Here is a 20,497-nt window from a genome sequence, read left to right on the forward strand (position 1 = left end):
CCCGCCGCCACCGCCGCCGCCGGTCCCGCTTTGTCTGCGCCGAGCTCGCTCGCGCGCACCGCGCTCGCAGGCTGCACCCGCACCGGCCCCGCCTCCCACTAGGGCGGGGCCTCGCCGCTCGCCAATGATTGGCCGGGCCCGGAAACACGTGACAAGTGAGGCATGGCGCCAGCAGCAATGGCTTCGCCCCTGTCACGTGACGAAGCCATCCTTTAGAGACGGCGCGGTGGCTGTGCTGGCAGCCTGGCGCGCGCACGAGGCTTTGGGGGGCAGTAACGGCGGAGGAGCCGCTGCGTGGGAGGACGGCTGGGCCCCGCCCGCGAGTGCGGATACCCCTCCCGCACCTTGATTGGCTGGGATCAAGCGCCAGCCACTGCAGGTGCCCCCCCCCCCCATACCTCCCGCCTTGCGCCCCCCCCCCCCCGCGTGTCTGGCTGTCCCCGCGTGTCTGTCTGCCCCCTCAGCCTTCCCACCATCACCCCCCGCGTGTCTGGCTGGCCTCGCAGCCCCCCCCCCCGCGTGTTTGGCTGGCCCCGCAGCCCCCCCACCACGTGTCTGGCTCCCCCCGCAGCCCCCCCACCACGTGTCTGGCTCCCCCCGCGTGTCTGGCTGGCCCCGCAGCCCCCCCACCACGTGTCTGGCTCCCCCCGCGTGTCTGGCTGGCCCCGCAGCCCCCCCACCACGTGTCTGGCTCCCCCCGCGTGTCTGGCTGGCCCCGCAGCCTCCACCCCTACCGCGTGTCTGGCTGCGCGCAGCTGTCCCGCAGGCCCCCCCCCCCCGCCTGTCTGGCTGGCCCCGCGTGTCTGGCTGCCCCCTCAGCCTTCCCACCACCACCCCCCGCGTGTCTGGCTGCGCGCAGCTGTCTCGCAGCCTCCCCCCCCCCCCCGCGTGTCTGGCTGTTCCCGTAGCCTCCAACCGCCCCCCCCCCGCGTGTCTGGCTGCGCGCAGCTGTCCTGCAGCCTCCCCCCCCCCCCCCCCTCGCGTGTCTGGCTGCCCCCTCAGCCTTCCCAGCACCACCACCCCTGTGTCTGGCTGGCCCCGCATCCTCCCCCCGCCCCCCCCCCAGCTGCCTGCTGCTGACCCTGCAGCAACCGCCCCCCATATATGCCTGACTAGGCTGTTGCCCCTACAACCTCCGATGGCTGTATACTGGTATCCTGCAACACCCGCCCCCCCCCTCACGTGTCACTACTTGTTGCTGCCCTTGCAACACCCCCCGCCTCCCCCCCCGACACACACACACATGCTTGGCAATGTGCTGCTGCCCCTGCACATATGCACGCACACACACCCTATGTGCCTGGCTGTGTGCTGCTGCCTGTGCAAATGCCTCCAAACCTGCTGCTATGCTGCCACCCTGACTACAGTAATTTCTGCAGGCTACCATATGCAAACTGGATCCTAAAAGCAGTGTCTCTTCTCTGTATGGATCTTACCCACTGTTGAAGTCCAGGACAAAGCTATCATGGATTTAATGGCGGTAGGTTTGGGCCTTATTGCTTAATGAACCTACTGCCTTAAAAACACATTTTAACATAGCCATTCAAATAGGAGAGAGATGGCAAAGGACAGAAAAGAGCTTGGTCCATACTAGTCAAGGAACCAAGTTTTCAGGGCTTTATTTGTCATCTTTGATGGAAGAGATCAACTTTTGCTACAAAACATTTTCACTACCTCATTGCTCCTGTCATTCAGTCTGCAACAAAAAATGAAGAGTTTGGATAATTTAGGAAGTGAAAGATCCCTTTTATTAAAAAAGCTACTGAGAAAGAGATGGTAAGGACATAATTGAAGAAATTAAGCATACGTGGACCAGCCCCATGACAGGAATCTGAAGATATTAACACTACTGCCCTACTCATAATTTTTTGAAAAATGGTAGGAAACTAGAAAGGGACAAGAAGATAAAAGAAAGTCAAACGTACTGACCTTTGGCAGGGTGATTCTCACCATTATCTTCCTGTAACTGCTTACTTCTAGTAAAATCATAAAAACAATCACTAAACCTTTGGAGAATAAAGGAACTCTGGCCAGCACAGATGCATAAAGAACAAATTTGCCAGACAAAGGTGACTCCTTATTGGTACCTGCACTATAGTTAGGTTTGGAAGGATTAGATTTTTAGGTCCATAAATGTCATTCACTGTATGTACCAAACTGACGAAAAAATAGTTCCACCAATAAATCATATTTTAGGCAAAGTAAGAAAAACACTGTTTGAGAACTTATTAGCGTTTGATGTACGGATGTTTACTTTGTATATTTTGATGTGATGTTGAGTTGACAATTTGTTTTAATGGTTATAAAACTTTACCTTTTTGAATCTCCGTGTCTGCTGTTGTTAAATAATTGTCTGATCGCCCATCATTTCTCACAACTAGAGATTTAAAAATTAAAAATGCTTAAAGCCCATTATTTTATGCAACTGAAAATTTAAATTTATAACAATTGGAAAAAAAGCTTACAAATAAATATCCATCAAAATTGTAAAAAAAAAAAAAAAAATTGAATTCTGCTACCTATAGTTAAGATTGTCACAGAGTTCAGTTTTAAGTTTTGTAAATATCTCACCAAAAGGGCAAAAAGCAAATTATATCATATGCTGAGCACAATTTGAATTTTTTGTGGTGATTTGATAAAAAATAAACTGATTCCAACAAAAATAATAAGTTTTTAAAAGGAGAGGCTACTAACCTGGTTCAATACCTGGAGTTTTGAGTTGTGTGGCTCTCTGAGTGCCCCACTTCAAGTCCACATGCACCCCATGTACCTTTGTTCAGAGATTTTCAGTAGCAATGACTTTTCAGTCTACGTCTGCACTCCAGATATCCTTGTGCCCAGTACAAAGTATATATACAGGTGCACAGGCATGGGATGAAACTCCAAAGCTGAGGAGAATGAGGGCTGGTAGTGGAGCACCCATAGAGATGCATGTTTCAAAGAACGCCAGTTACTGCACAGGATGATTAATTTTTCCTTCAAGTAGTGTTCCTGTGGGTGCTCCAATTTGGACGACTCCTGAGCAGTATCCCCAGGAGGAGGAGGGAGCTTCAGAGTTGGATAAAAACAACAAAGAGTCTGGTGGCACCTTAAAGACTAACAGATTTATTTGGGCATAAGCTTTTGTGAGTAAAAACCTCACTTCTTCGGCTACCCCCTGATACTTGACAGAGTTGGATCTAACACAGAAGAGAACTGAATTGCCAGCCACAGAATCTGATCTGGAAGTATGAATCAAGATATCAAGTTTAGAGACCGTATGTATTGAGGTCCAGGTTGCAGCTCTGCAAATTTCAACAACTGGAACATCTTTCAATAGTGTCATTGAAGTAGACTGTGACCTTGCAGAATGGGCTAGTGCTCTAGAAGGATATTTAACATTGGCAGCCTCATAATAAGAGGTTATACAACTAGAGATCGACCTTGCGTCTCTGGGTGGAAATTGTAGCTCCTTTGGATCTGTCCACAAAGGAAACAATCTGGAAAACTTTCTAAAGCATTTGGTCCTAGCCATACAAAAGTCTAATGTCCTTCTGACATCCAGGGCATGGCAAGCAGCTTCCTCCCAGGTCTGGGTGTGGCTTGGGGGTGGGAATGGAAGATTAATAACCTGGTTAATATGAAATTCAGGAGATACTTCAGGTAGACATTTAGGATGTGGCTGCAATGAATTTTTTTCCATGAAGAATACGGTAAAGGGAGAATCTGCCATTAAAGCCCACATTTCTCCGACTCTCCGGACAGAAATCAAGGCCATCCAGAAAGTTGTCATAGATAGGTGAAGCAGAGAATACATACCCAATAGCTCAAAAGGAGGCAATTAAGAACCAAGTTTAAGTTCTATACAGACGCTTCCCTGGTTACGCGAGACCCGACTTACGCAAATTCGACCTTACACAAAAATTTCCATAAGGCATAAATAAAATTTTTGAGTTGCAGAAAATATTGTGTAATGTATGGAAACACAAAGTACTGTACCATAATGCGGTGTGCGGAGGAATACAGTAGTAGCATCTCCTACAAGGGAAGGTTTTGCGTTCTCACAGCCTCTCAGTCTTGTGTTATTTCAATGATACTGTATTTCTGTGATTTTACCCTATTATTTCATTCAAATCATGCCTGGAAAGCGACGAGGTGATAGCAAGAGTTCAGGACCAGTTCGTAAGTGAAAGAAGATTGATTTAGAACAGAAAATGTAATTGTTTGTTTTTTATGCTTGCACAATATACGTTTCCGACTTACGTAAAATTCGGGTTACGCAAGGCTTTCCGGAGTGGAATGATTGCATAAGTTGGGGAGCGTCTGTACTGGGGTGGGCTCTTTAATTTGAGGAAAGAAAGTTGTCATTCCCTTGACTAATCTTACTGTCGTGGAGTGAGCAAACACTGAGAATCTTTCTACTGGTGAATTAAAAGCGTTGATAGTGGCCAGATGAACCTTGACGGAACTCATGGAAAGACCTGACTTTTTTAATTCCAACATGTAATCAAGAACAGCAGAGAGAGAAAGAGAGAGCGAAAGAAATGAACAGGCAAAAACTGTTGCCGGAAACACCAGTCTTGGAATCGCTTCTATTTTTTAGCGTATTTTGCATAGATATATTCCTGATGTTTAACTGTACTGTTACACTTCTGCTGAATACAAAGTCTGTATCCCTGAGAATCGTTGAGGAGCCAACCTCTGAGCTGAAGAATTCTCAGGTTGGGGTGAAGAGTCTGACCAGAGTCCTAAGACAGGAGATGGGGAATGGGTGGAAGTCTCAATAGTCGACAAGAAGTAGATGAATATCATACATGTCTTGATTAAGTTGGTACAACCAGAATGACCCTGGCTTTATCTTGTTTGATCTTGTTCAACACTGTGACCAATGATGTCAGTGAATATGCATAAAGAAGACTGTTCGTCCATGAAATGAGGTAGGCATCCTCTATGGACTGACGATCCAGCCCTCCTCTCAAGTAGAATTTTCTGCATTTTCTATTAGTGGTGGTGGCAAAGAGGTTAACTTCTGGAAGCCCCCAGGTCAGGGAAATAGGTTTGAGAATTCAGAGTCCAGCTTCCACATGTAATCTTGGGAGAAGCGTATGCTTACATCATCAGCTATGGTGTTTTGTATGCCTGGAAGATGAGGCTGTAATGGGCTGTACACCAATTCTGTAGTCTTATTGCTTCAGTACAAATGGAGGAGGATCTCGCCTGCCTCCTCCCCCCCCAAATGATTTATGTAGAATATGCAGGCTATATTGTCTGTCATGACTTTGACAGATTTGCCCCGATTAATGGAAGAAAGATACATGTGTTCCTGACTGCTCTTAGTTCCAGGAGGTTGATATGCAGAACAGGCTCTTGGGCAGACAACTTGCCCTGAACGGTGTGCATGGCTAGGTGTGCTCCCCATCCCACGGTATAGTGATGGTAGGAAGAGGTTGGGTGAAAGGAACGGGGGGGGGGGAGGGGCGGTGTCTGTGAAAGGCACAGACTTTAGACAAGTCTGTCCACTACTTGAGTGAGTCCAGTACTTAGCCTGAGATAGACAACAGCCCATCTACTCTGTGTTTGTTTGTGATAGACTGTTCTGAGCCCTACCTGGAAGCAGCAAAGATGTAACCTGGTATGTTGTGTTATGAAAGTACAAGCTGCTATATGTCCTAGGAGTTGAAGACAATTTATTGTCAACATCTGGGAGCTTATTTGAACCTTGGAAATGAAGTTTTTTAGGATCATAAACCTGTCCACAGGTAGGTAAGCCTTGGTTCCAGAGAAGCCCCTATGAAATCTATCCATTATACTAAGGTCAAAGTGGACTTTTCAATATTGAGTTGAAGACTTAACCTGTAGAACAGGGACATGGATGTCTGTACTGTGGAAGGAACTTCATCTTACGACCGGCTGTTGAGCAGCCAGTTGTCAAGGTAAGGGAAGATGATTATAGCTTGTGTAAGTGAGCAGCTACCACTGCCATGACCTTTGAGAACACCCTTAGGGGGCAGAGGAGATGCCAAAAGGCGTCGATACTGAAAGTGATCTTGGTTGACAGTTGTGACAATGCGGTTCTGGCGGAACCCAACTGAGAGTGCCAACTCTGGACAAATTACTCAAACAGGGCAGTTACAGCCCAAGGCTGGGGGTTTTTCCACCTCTAAGGCAAACTAGACCAGCCAGACTAAGAGGACTTCGGTCTCACTCCACTGGCTAACCACAAGTCTCACAAGCAATCTCCTTAGACACTCCAGTTTCCCAGTATTGCCACCAGTGCCACTCGTTATGGGGACAAATGGTTATGAAAACCAATACCCAAGTAAAAGAAAAAGGTTCTCCTGATCCCAAAGGACCAAGCCCCAGACCCAGGTCAATATACAAATCAGATCTTACCCACAAATCACGCTGTTGCCAATCCTTTAGAATCTAAAATCTAAAGGTTTATTCATAAAAGGAACAAGATAGAGATGAGAGTTAGAATTGGTTAAATGGAATTAATTACATACAGTAATGGCAAAGTTCTTGGTTTAGGCTTTCAGCAGCGATAGAATAAACTGCAGGTTCAAATCAAGTCTCTGGAATACATCCCCCGCTGGGATGGGTCCTCAGTCCTTTGTTCAAAGCTTCAGCTTGTAGCAAAGTTCCTCCAGAGGTATGAAGCAGGATTGAAGACCAGATGGAGATGAGGCATCAGCCTTATGTAGTCCTTTCCAGGTGTAAGAACACCTCTTTGTTCTTACTGTGGAAAATTACAGCAAAATGGAGTCTGGAGTCACGTGGGCAAGTTCCTGCATACTTTGCTGAGTCTTAAGACATATTTGCCTTCTCTCAATGGGTCCATTGTATAGCTGATGGTCCTTAATGGGCCATCAAGCAGGCTAGGCAGAGCTAAAACCAGTTTGTCTGGGATGTCACCCAGCAGCATAGCATAAGTTTGAAATATAGACAGTATAGAGCCAATATTCATAACTTCAACTACAAAATTGAAACACACATATAGACAGCATAATCATAACCAGTAAACCATAACCTTGCTTAGACACCCCATTTGACCCCCTTTATACAAGATTTGCGTGCCACTACAGGACCTTGGTTGCAACAATGATCTACATGGTCCCAGATTATATCCATAACGTCACAACAGTAAAATGAAGAAACCTCTTGTAAGATCGGTAAATTGCAACATGAAAATACACATCCCGAAGGGCGAGGGTCATGAACCAATTTCCAGAATATACCGTAGGAATTACAGCTGCAAGAGTTACCATCCTAAATTTCTGTGATCTCACAAAGATGTTTAGGCATCTGAGCTCTAATAGTGGTCTCTATCCCCTGTTCTTTTGGAGTACCAGAAAATACTGGAATAGAATCACTTTCCCCGTTGCTGTACTGGAACTGGGTCTATGGCCCTGTAGCAGGGTGAGACTCACCGGCGTGGCACCTCCTGCTGGTCGTCTTGGGAATTAGCTCTTCAGCCTCATAGCGCCTCCTGGTGGCCAGTGTCTCGCCTGCTGCTGGCCCCGTGTCCCTCTTGGACCCCGATGCCCTTTACCTTGGGGTTCTGCCCTAGCAGTACCCCCTTGCTCTGGGTCTCCCCTCCCAGGGGAACCCCCTAAACCCACCTGGCCTCAGTGGCTACTGGCATCATCATCTAGCCCCGCTCACTTGGGCAGACTGCAGTCTGTAATGACCACTCATCATTGGCAAGGGGTTAGGACCTGCTGGCTTTGCCTATCCCCAGGCTGCCCCTTTGCAGCCCCAGTACCTTTCATAGGCCTTCAACAAGGCCTGCAGCCTGGGGAGTTGCCAGGCTGGAGCTCCCCAGCTCCTCTTGCCTTTTTCCCCCAAACACTGCTCCGTTCCCTGTACCGTGACCTTCCAGGCAGCCAGGTCCTTCTCCCTCCACAGCTAGAGATAGACTGACTCAGCCCCTGCTTCACAGCCCTTTTATAGGGCCAGCTGTGGCTGCCTTCCTAATCAGCCTATTCTTATTGGCTCCCAGCCCTCTCCAAGGGCTGGCTTTTAACCCTTTCAGGGCCGGAGTGGGGTGACTGCCCCGCTACAGGCCCCCTTGCATAGAAGGGTGATGACTTCCTGCATCTGCCCTTCTGTGCAAGATGGGTCCTGGAGGAAGGATAGAGGTAAAATGGACAGAGAACCTGATGTTATACCTTTCAGAAACCATTTATCAGACAGTCTGTTCCCATGGGAAAGTTGATCTCCGAAGGGTGGGAGGTGGATAGACTGCAGCTGAAAATTCCCTAAGCAGGCATGTTCTAGGCCCTTGACTAAACCATCAAAATTGATAGTTAGTCACAAATGATGGTTGGGTGGTGGTAGCACTCATGGATAGGAAATATTTTCTTTTGAAACCTCAGCCTTTCTTTAGGTGGTTCTATAGATCTATGATAGTTAGAGAACCAAACCAGTCAGGATCTCTGTCCAGTTTGAGATCTACTACATTTATTTGCAGGTATGTAAATACTGAGCAACCTGAGTGTGGCCATTGAGTCCTTAAAGCTATTATGAAGAGATTTGTCTGTACGCTGAAAAAAACTTCAAGTCCATTGAAGGGGAGTTTTTCCATGGTATTTTGGAGCTCCCTAGGAAAACCAGACAGCTGCAGCCATGACATTTAATGCATGATGTTGGCAGTGGAAATGGACCGAGCTGCAGGGTCAACTGTATGTAGGAAAGCTTGCAATTATATCCTCGCTCAGAGCTGACTCTCAGCTATGATGTACTTGAACTGTTCTTGAAGTTCCTCGGGAAGTCGTTCAATACAATTATTGAATTTACCATAATGAGTGTGGTGGTACTTCACCATCAGAACTTGATAATTTGCAATCCTGAAGTAAGGCATTGCTGAGGAGTAGATCTTACACCCAAAGAGATCGATTCATTTCTGGCCTTTATAGTAAGGCATAGACTTTGCATGGTGTGGTCTGCTACATTCTTTAACCATTTGCACAACTAAAGGATTTGGTGCAGGTGGGATGAGAAAAATTCTGATTTTTTTGCTGATATATAATACTTCTTGCCTTTCAGTTTACTCACAGGCAGTGCCATGGCAGGAGTCTGCCAGATGGTCTTAGAAGGTTCTAGTAGAGTCTCATTCACTGATACTCACACTTGTCGAAAGGTTGTGTAATTTAATAATCTCTTAATACCAATTGGCAAGGGGGTTACAGGAATATGCTGATGCTGGTATATACTTTCTGGTTCACCAAAGAATGTCATGTGAGGTCGCAAATGAAAGCCAGGGTCATGCTGGTTATTAATATAATTGTGAAATATATGTACAGGTACCATGTAAGGAGAGAGAGGGAGAAAGAGACTAAAATATGTGCTTAGAGTCTGTATCATGGTATTAGTTACGAGCGGAGTTGAAAAACAGGTAATTTGTCTGACAAAATACCTGTTTACTTATCTCTGTTTGGATGTAAATTGAGCATGGTAAGCTTACACAATAGATATCCATTTACATACAAAGTCAAATGTTAATGAAGAGATGTGAATCAACAGGAAAGGAACATACAGGAAGAAAACAAGCCATGGGAGGTTATCCTGTCTGTGAGTAGAAAATGAACTTTGGAGGTATTTCTAGAAGGCAGACATCTGGCAACCAGCATCTAGGAAGTAAACAGTGTGTTTGCATTCATGAAAGTGGGGCCTCAGCCAACCTTGGTTGAAAATGCTGGAGAACTTTGGGTGAGATAAATTTCTTTAGACGGGAGGTTAACCTCTTAGTTAAGGTTAGTCTCTAGGAAGTGTGTTATGATTTTGTTTTATATTAACCTTTTGTTTCCAGTATCCTTACTCACTATCATGTGACTGTTCTTTGATAATAAACTTACTCTTGTTTTCACTATAAATATACCTCAGTGCTATGGTTTTAAGTGCTGGTCTGAGTTGAATCTTACAAACTAGTGTATACTAGTTCATTTGGGAGTGGCAAACCTGGTAATTCTGTGAGTGTTCAGTGGATAAGGGGCTGGATGCTGCAATAAATGCTAGCTATATAGAGAGAGAGCCTGTGGAGGCCTGGAAGGCAGTGCTTGTGTTGCCAGTGGCTGGTGAATTCAGGGAGCTGATCCACAGCACAGACAGACATGACGGCTTCATGCTAAAGGCAGATGGTGGTGAGGTGCCACACAACCCTTGGGTACCCCAGGGCACATCACAGGTTGTTGTGTCTAAAATGTCTAAAAGCTTATGTTGCAACTCTCTAATCACTATAAACCACCACATCACTCTTCCAGAGCCCAGAATAGAATCCAGGATTCCTGATTACCCATATTCTACTGCTGACAGTAAATACTTGTGCAACACACTGGGAAATTGTGTCAAGTCCTTCTGCTGTGGCTGGTCTACAAAGGGGCTGGCCATTACGCCCTTACTCACAGTAAGGGTCTAAGATAGGGTTTAGAAAGTCCAGGCATTCACATCTTGCTGTTGATCTATGTGGGGGATAGGATGGTTGCAGCTGACTTGCACAGTGAAAAGACCACTTTAAAATAGGTTTTGTTCTTCAAAAACTATTATCCATCAATTATATTGTGACTCACCATGATGCACATTTCCCATTTCAGATATTTGTCATGTGTTTTGCTTGTGTCACTTACTGATTAGGGGGTGTGTTTTATAAATCCCGCTTTTGGCCCAATCCACAGAGAATGAGAGTCTGTGACAGTCCATATCTTGAGTGCCTGGCTGCTTAGCACAAGATGTAAAGATTTATACTTTAGCTCTGAAAGTCTTTAGTTCAGTCCCTGATGTTGGTCAAAATGGCAGCTGTCACACTTACAGGCAACCTGTATTGGCATGTTTGAAGACTGAGAAGTGTGCAGTGCAACAGGTAGCCTCCTGGGGTAATGGCAGCATGTGAATGTTTCTGGCTGGCCCCTATTAAAAAGATCTTGAGAGGCTATAGCGCATCCAGGAGGTGAGTGATGGCACAGAGGTCCCCTCCAGCTGATGGGTTATGTCGTCATTGCTCAACATGGAGGGTTGCTCTCGCCGTACTTATTTTCAGTAACTTTTAAAAGGAGAGAAAAAGTTATAGACAAAGAATTCACCGATGCTGGTCACAGCTTCTCACACCCTTCAGGAGGATCAGTGTAGTCAGGGACAGCTTTCAGCTGCACAGTTCCTCCCTCTGATTCCCAGGTCGCTGCAGTTCCTCTAATTCCTTACTCTGGAGAGCCATACACTGAGGGACACCAAAGATATATAAAAATACTAGGAATTTCACAAACAGAATCTATGAGATTGTAATAGGACATGTTTCATCCACCCAAATCCTTAAAAGAATGGAAATAAGAGGTTAAGGGGAAAGACTTGTGCATTCCTTTCTGCCGTTATATTGCCTACAACACTGCAGACATAAACTGTCATGGGATAAGAGGGAAGGTCTCATGGATTGGTAACTGGTTAAAAGATAGGAAATAAAGGGTAGGAATAAATAGTCAGTTTTCAGAATGGAGAGGTAAATAATGGTGTCCCCCAGGGGTCTGTACTGGGACCAGTCCTATTCAATGTATTCATAAATGATCTGGAAAAGGGGGTGAACAGTAATGTGGCAAAATTTGCAGATGATACAAAACTACTCAAGATAGTTAAGTCCCAGGCAGACTGTGAAAAGCTACAAAAGGATCTCTCAAAACTAGGTGACCGGGCAACAGAATGGTAGATGAAATTCAATGTTGATAAATGCAAAGTAATACACATTGGAAAACATAATTTCAACTATACATATAAAATTATAGGGTCTAAATTAGCTATTACTACTCAAGAAAGAGATCTTGGAGTCATTTTGGATAGTTCTCTGAAAACATCCACTCAATGTGCAGCGGTAGTCAAAAAAGCAAACAGAATGTTGAGAATCGTAAAGAAAGGGATAGATAATAAGACAGAAAATATCATATTGTCTCTATATAAATCCATGGTACGTCCACATCTTGACTACTGAGTGCAGATGTGGTTGCCCCATCTCTAAAAGGAGATACTGGAATTGGAAAAGATTCAGAAAAGGGCAACAAAAATGATTAGGGGTATAGAATGACTGCCATATGAGGAGAGATTAATAAGACTGACTTTTCAGCTTGGAAAGAGATGAATAAGGGAGGATATGATTGAGGTCTATAAAATCATGACTGGTGTGGAGAAAGTAAATAAGGAAGTGTTATTCACTCCTTCTCATAACACAAGAACTAGGAGTCACCAAATGAAATTAACAGGCAGCAGATTTAAAACAAACAAAAGGAAGTATTTCTTTTTTTGAAATCAAGATACTAATGTTACTCTGGCACTGCAGCCTTTTGTTGAGATCAGGGAACTTCCTCTGCCGACCACTTTGTGCATTCCACGTTGCAGGTTTTGTTCAGGATGGCTGGGTTCGATGTGCTCTGCCTCTGGATGGGCCATCTCTTATGTTGGGAAAGACCAGGTTTGGTACCAAATTGTTTGCACATACCTCTCAGGTCCAGTTGCTGGCTGGCGCCTGTGGTGTCACCTCATGGTGTTTTAGGATGTGACAGAGGGTGCTGTGAACATTTCTATTAGTCATCTCAATCAGGGAGCATTGATATTCCACACCCTCCTTACCGTGTTTTCTTTGAGGTGGATGTTCAGAGCAGCTGCCTTTCCATGTGATCTCTACAGAAGAGGCACACTCAGTTATGATCAGGCAAATGCACCAGAACCTTTGGCTGTGCCCTTTTCTCATGTTCCTCTCCTGACACCATGAGCGTGGAGAGGGGACTGCTGGAATTTGTGGGGATACTGCCATCAATTCTGTCTGCCAGTTACAGGACAGCCCATAGTTCCCTACTTCTCCATGGCAGGAGTTGTTTGGACAGAAGATTTAGGATATGAGCTGAGCCTCACAGATTCACCGAACCCCACGCTGTAAATCGCCATGAAAGAGACTGAAATGAACTACACAGCCTTAGCCTGCGCTACAGTAGCATTACTGCCTGGCCCTGCAGTGTTCATTGTCTGCCGGGTCCCCATGTGGGACACACCTCGCCTTTGGTAACGTCAGGGCAAATTTCATCTCTACAATGGTACACGTCCCTCTGAAACAGTTCCTGCGGGAGTTCAGCTGTCTGACGATGAACTTTACGCCCGTCCTCCTGACCCACGATCACCAAAGGGTTGGTTAGTAGATCTCATCAAGTTTGGCACATTAAATGGGTTTCAGATCCTGCATGAGCGTTTATGAGTGGCTCAGCATTAAATGTTCAGATAATTGCAGCTCTCATCAAACCATTTGGACAATGTTATGAGTTTCTAACGCTACATACAGTGAAGAAATACTTCCTTCCAATTATAGAAATGGTTCCACAGTTTTTAGAAAACTTAACTGATGATGAACTGAAAAAAGAAGCAAAGAAAGAAGCCAAAAATGATAATCAAATCTCTAAAGAACTTAGCTTCAAGAGTCCCAGGACAAGAAGAAACAGTAAAAAACTTAGAAATATTTAGGTTAAAAATGATACTTAGATTATCGCAAATTTCCTCTTTCAATGATAAAATGAATGCACTAAACAAAGTGCCACTGATATGAGTGGCTTTGCCTATGAAGTCCAGGGGATTGGTTGTGTGATGGAGGCCTCATCCCAAGGCCCAGTATTGGAGTTGGCAAGGTTGGCCACTTGGCAAAGGCAATTTCAGGTACAGAGACACCACCAGCACTTTAGTTTTTCACCGTATGTTACTACTTGTAGGCTGGTGAGCCAAACCAATGGGGGGTTGAACCTGTCACAGTTGAGCCATTGTTAGGTATCTCCCAGAGGAACTGTTTCAAATGGGAATCCCATGGAGGTAGAAGTTTCAACCTGCAAGTGAGTAACCAGACCCTCTTAAGAGAGTCATATTTAATCCTGAGAAAAGTCTGTCCAACCCTGGTGCAATGTTTCCTGAGTTGCTTGCAAATGCTGTTGTGCTGTGTATGTGCACAGACAAACACACTCAAAAACTTGCAGCATGGTTAGGAAAGTAAAAATGCCTTGGAACACCTCCCTGGCAAGTGACCCACAACTTCTCCGGAAAGAGAACGCAGTGTGGTCACAGTCCCAGGTATCCAATGTCCCAGGCTTGGGTAGCTGCTGCCACCACTAAGCTTCATATTCTGAAATTATATCATGTCCCCGCTTACTCTGTGCTCTTCTTCCAAGGAACTGGTCCCCAGAAGTGGGTGTTCACTAGTACATATGGGAAGTACTCTTCAAAGGCCACTGCAGAAAAAGCAAGACTTGGTTAACAAACTCTTACTTTAAAAAGCAAACTCTTACTTTGTTATTTCCAGATAAACCCATGAATGACCTCAGTTATTGTTCATCTAGAGGTGCCCTCTTTACTCTCTCAAGCACAGGAACGTCTTACTACAGATCCCACTTCAGACCTTCGCAGAAGTTGTTGAGTCCTACTTCCGCTGGACTCATCTCAAAGCCACTTTCCCAGTAGCCTGGACCCATACAGTCCCTGATGCCACTGGATGATCTCCAGTGTCTTGAGACCCCATTCCTGGCACCTTCACTGAGATGCCAAAACAACCCACCTCCAGCCAGCTGGCTTCAACTCTCCCCTCCAACGGTCCTCACTCAGCTGCTGGCATTTGAACAAACGTTCCATGGTGGCTCCTAGCAACCAAATGGGCCTTTACAGAACCCCCGTGTTAAATCAGCGTCTCCTAGCCAACAACAGGTTTTACCTCCCACAACCCCATGTGTAAAATAACATTAGGTAAACACATTACCTAACATTCTCCACAAGTGTGATTGTTGAGCTAAAGCTCTGCCTCTGGCTTTGGGTGTAAAAGCTCCTGGAAGAACCTGGGTAGGTGTTGCAAGAGTTACGGTCCCGTACCATTTTTGTGCTGACCTCATTTACAAGGTCCTTCCCATGAGAAATTAAAGCGCAGCCACAGGCAACTCAATAGCTCAGTAGCAGGGCTCTCAGTTTTTCCATTGCCCTGATTTTTTACAAGGAACTTCAAAGGGTCTCCTGTAAGGAGCATAATTAAAGACTGAGAGCCTTGTGCTGGTTCACAGCGCTCTGGCTGTACTTGTTCCTGTGATATCATGCCACACTCCAGGCTCTTCACTGAAAGACCCCCTTGGGTCCTTTCCTCCTGGAATCTGACTCTTCTCTAAAGTGGAACATGCAGCTCAGCTCTCTGTACTCCACAAAGCACCCCAGATTGCCTTGTATTATTTAAATGGGCAGTGCCCATAGAAATGAACCACAGCATTCAGTGAAAACACTCTGTAGTTTACATGACATGTGTGGGATCTCTGAGGATTTGTTCGATTTGCTGCATGTGAGCTCAGAAATTTAGAAGAGCCAAGTGTTTTCCCCCTAATTGCTGCTAATGGGGCGTTTTGCGCCAGCTGGGTGAATGTGGACCCATTCCTTTTATCTATAGGCATGTCTGCCCAACCACTCCTAAAGAACATTGCTCATTGCTGGCTTCACCTGCCTCAGGTAGCAGTTTATATTTGCAGATTAGTTCAAAGGGGAAATACCATGAACCCCCCTTTTATGGAAATGTCTTCTTTTCTGTTACTTAGGGAGCTTCATTCCTGTGCTTTGCTCCTCTCTAGAACAGCCTGATTTAACGAACAGGTAGGAGAACCTCTCTGCATGAGACACTCAGCTCAAAATGTACAAACTTGATGCCTAAATCAATACCTGGGCAGCTAAATAAAAGCCTGGGGGGCTTTCCCACAGTGCTGAGTGTGGACTTCATTAGGAGCTAGAGGTGCTCAGTTCCTCTGAAAGTCAGGTCACTGATTTTGGTGCCTAAAGATGTGTATGTAAGTGCCTAACTTTATTCAGCCAGGTTGGAAAATGTTGGTCTAGGAATGGAAAATTGAGATACTGGCTGCCAAAAGTGAGTGTTAGAAAATACAGAGTATTCTGAAGTTCATATGGAGGTCAAAGGGGAATGCAGATTGGAGCTGTTGGTGTGGAGTAGATCCTGGACACTTAGGGCTTCTCTTCTCAGGGAAGTCAGTGCAGAGCAGGCTAGGGTGTGAATTTACAGCACACTAGCTTCTCTGCATGAAGTCTTGTGATGGGGTGAACCAGGCCCTTTGAGGCCATCTGCTGAAAGCTTTGTGGTCCTACCACACCTGTCCCAGAAAGGAGCAGTGGACGTAAGTCCTCCAAGCTGCATAGAGAGGTTGCAGGAGAAGCAGACAATCAGAGAGGCTGTGGGGAGCAGCCAATCAGGGCCCAGCAGGCTCACATAAAAGGAGCTGTGGGGCCAGAGACAATCAGTTGCTGCCTAGAGCCTGAGGAGTAAGGACGGTGTTCCTGGCTGGCTGGCTGAAGAAGCAGCAGGACCGTGAATAGAGCAGTTGCTGGCAGGGACCAGGGGAGCAAGAAGGAGCTCCTGGATGGCTGCTGGGACAGAGTACGAGACGTCAGCCCTACAGTAAGAGTGAAGTGTTTATGAAGGTGCTGGGGCTGTGGGGAAGGGAACCTGAACTATTTAATGGCCTACCTGGAGAGCTGGGGCCAGAAAGGGTGAAGAGTCTCCAAGGAGGAAGCCCTGTGGGCATGGCCCCATACCAGAGTCAAGGGACTATTGGAAGGCTAACCCAGAAGGGGCTGCAGGACTGAATAAGGACTGAGCCAAGGGCGGGCTGCAGGAAGACACCGATGGAAAAGGGGTGCTGGGATAGGCCCTTGTTGGACTGTTTATCCCAGAATGGGTGTTTTGGTTTGTGCTTCACATATACACTGTGTGAGACTCGGCCAGAGGGCTGAGTCACTGAAGACCTACTGCAATCACAGAGAGAGTGAGTGCAGGCACACGCACTCGGGCAGTGGGCGCTTGCAAGAGGTGAGTGCCACCCTGTTACAAGTTCCTGTATGGACATTATTGCATAGTAAAAGTGCCTTTAGGCAGGTTAACTTAATACACTTTCTAGAGCCCAATAAGCAAAGCAACATCATGTAGTAAGAGACAAGAAGTGTGTCGCTGACTGCCCCTTTAAGGGGAATGAGGCTCAGCTTTGCCAGTGACCATTGATCTCCAGCTAATCTGAACTGGCTGAGAGAGTAAGAGGGTTGCACAAAAGGCTAAGAGAGCTCCATTAGGACTCCTGGTGGCACTTAAATAGGGTTGCCAAACCTCCAGAATTGTCCTGGAGTCTCCAGAAATTAAAGATTAATTTTTACTTAAAGATTATGTCATGTGATGAAACCTCCAGGAACACATCCAGCCAAAACTGGCAACTCTACAGCTAGAGGATAAGGCCCAATTAAAATTGAATCCCAGCTGTGGGGGGAGCTGGGTGGTTACTATAAAGAGAGGAAGCCCAGAACAGAAGAGAGCTGCAGGGAGAGAGGGAAAGAACTCTGCAGTGCCTCTCTTGGCAGTAGAGAGTGGAGCCAGGACAGACATGGAGAAGCCACTGAGATGAAGCAGCCTTTGGTGGTGAACCCTGATAAAAGGGCAGGGGCCAGGCCTCCAGCCAAGAACCCATGGGAGGGGTTCATCTGAGGAACAGAGCATGGGGGAAGCTCAAGAGGGATGAAGGTTCAAGACTGAGGAGGGTAGTCATGGTTTAAAATTTATATTTTCATTTGGGATTGATTGGGGTATTCCAGGATCCCTGAAAGAAGGGTGACCCTGGGAGGATAGTTCACGAAGCCCTGAGACAAAGGGGTACCTGAGACTCTGGGCCCAGAGTCAGGGACCAAAGACCTGACACAATGTCATTGAACTGTTAGTTGGACTTCTGTTTATTGGAGTCTATTGTTACATCAGAAGGGCTGAGATTTTCCAGTGACCTGATGGGAGGGCTGAGTCACGAGAAGAGAGAGACCACTGCACAATCGGAGTGGCTGTTGGCAGGGGAGTGCTAGATGAATCTGCTACACCACATCCTGGCATGGGTGGACACACTAGCAGGGAGTTCACTCTTCTGCAAAGTGCTATGTCGAATGGCCCTGTGCGATGACCTTGAGCTAAGGCCACCTGGGACAAGTCAGACTCACAGTCCTTTTCCTTTCCTGGGCCTGCTGCTCAATTTATGGGCCAGGCAAGGAAGAGTTAAAGGCCTGGAAAATCAAGGCAGCAGGAATATGTCAGTCTACCAGGCCCAGCTGCTTCATGTGCTAAGGAGGAAGAGGAAGACAGCAGCAGAGTGAGGAAGACGCTACCCTGGCCAGAGGGGAGAGTGGGCTGTTCAGACTGAGAAGACTTTTGGGTATTTTGAGATTCTTTGTTTCCTGGAAGGGCAGCTCTTTATTTTGGGTATGTAAGAGCTCACAATGTGACACTCCTGAAGAAACCCAAGACCATCTCATTGGGTGGACATGTGTAGTATTCTGTTTATGAGCAAAGATCATGAGGGCTTCATAAATACATGTGAGTGGTATTTGTTCTGGAGGAAAGGTGGAAGGGAAATTGAAGTCACTGAAAGAGAGATTCAGGAACCCCAATCAGATTGTGACCAAAGGGAATGATCACCGGAAGACTCTTTTGATGGGACAGGGGTGGAAAATGAAGGAAGATGGAGGGATGTGAATGGGCAACCTTAATTCTGGTATTAACTAACTTTTGAGTGCTTGACTTTGAAACCTTAATGTTCTTTTAATGTAAATTTTCGGATGCAGTTTTCTAAGGGTTTTTATAAAACTTTAGAATTTTAAATAAAAACAGTTATCACGTGGAAACAGATTGATCCCTGCCACGGGGTCCACTCATCACAGGTGGTGCCTCCTCTTGGCTGCTCTGGGGAGTAGTTCTTTCCAGGCCCAAGGCCCTCTTCTGCTGCTCACTGCACACCCGGCAGTCGCTCTCTCTCGCTCTCATTCTCTGTGGCTCAGGGTGCTCCCTCTCTGTGACTTGGCCCTCCAACCAGGTCACTCTGCATGTTTCCCCCTTCCAGGTATCGGAGTCTTTCCTTACCAGAAGTTTCAGGCAGTCTTCCCATTCGCTGCCTCATGGTGCCACTTCCCCAATGGCTGGTAGAGGAATCCAGGCCCACCCTCTACTCTGGGTTTTGGCTCATGGACCCTCTAATCAGTAGACAAGGTCTGCACCTTCCTGAACCTTGCTGCCTTTTCCCTGAGCCTTTCCTACACCTTCTGGCTCCCCCACTCTGGGTTTACCAGCCCAAACTCCCTCCTCTCAGGGCTGGTCCACACTAAGCCCCCAGTTCGAACTAAGATACGCAACTTCAGCTACGTGAATAACGTAGCTGAAGTCAAAGTATCTTAGTTCAAACTTAAAGGTACTTACCGCGAGTCCACACACAGCAGGCAGGCTCCCCCATCGACTCCGTCTACTCCTCTCGTGGAGCAGGATTACCGGCGTCGATGGTGAGCACTTCCGGGATCGATTTATCGCGTCTAGACAAGACGCGATAAATGGATCCCAGAAGATCGATTGCTTGCTGCCGAACCAGCGGGTAAATATAGATGTACCCTCAGGGAGTAACTGCAGACTAATTTCTATAGCCCCAAACACACCTCCTTCCCCCAGGGAGTGGCTGCAGACTACTTCCCTGCAGCCTCTTTCTGCCACCAGCTCCCTGGCTTTATAGATGCCTCAGCTGTTCCTACATGGGTGAGCTTCCCCTAATTAGGGCTTTCCTTTCAGCCTAATAAGTTAATTGGCCCCTCTGTTAACCTCTTCAAGGTGAGTGGGGGGAGCACACCCTGTCACAATCCCCCACATGGCTCATGAGCAAGGGTGAGACCTTTAGATTCACAGCCCAGTCCTCTGCCATTTGAGCTAACAGAGTAACGGAGCAGTAGAAGGCTATTATCTATCTACTGTGTGGACCTGCTATCACTTTTGGGTTTCATGCCTATTTGCAGACAACAAAGGAATGCCAAGACTCAGGAATCCAGGTTTAATTCTAGATTCTGTAGGGGGGCATGTCCAGTGGTTGCAGACCATTCTGTCTCTCACCTCACTTTTTCCTGTCCCATTCTGCTCTTGTCTTTCCTTCTCACCAGCTCTTGCCACCCCTTTTTCATCCCCAGCTCCTGCCCATGGTTCCCCTAACCCCTGTCTCTATCTTTCCCCCAGGCTTCTCCTTCCCCCTTTCCTCACTCTTGCTCCTATCCCCCTTCTGGTCATCTTCCCTCCTCTGTCTCTGATTCTTCGCCCTTGTTCTTGCCTCTATGCCCCCTTCTGGTTCCTGCTCCCACCCTTATCACCCCAACCCCCACCCAACCCCGCCTCATTTGAATAAGGGGCTTTCTTCCTTCCCCTCTTCCTCCTCACTGTCTGGACACCAGCAGGGAGGTATTGAGAGCACAGGAGAGATGGTCTCCCTAATTTCTCTCTGGTCCAGTGTCTAACATCACAACAATCTCGGGAAGCCAGGACAGGAAATTGCAGGGAAAGTCCTGCTTGGCCTGTGCAGGCCAGGGTGGAGCACACTCCATCACTTTGTGGGAATGGTTCATTCACAGTCTGGGTGTACATAGGAGCAGGGAGGGATGGAGCATGCTCAGTGCAGGTTGAATTTTTGGAGAATTTAGC

Source organism: Chrysemys picta, chromosome 15 (genome assembly GCF_011386835.1).
Source record: "Chrysemys picta bellii isolate R12L10 chromosome 15, ASM1138683v2, whole genome shotgun sequence".
NCBI lineage: Eukaryota > Metazoa > Chordata > Testudines > Emydidae > Chrysemys > Chrysemys picta.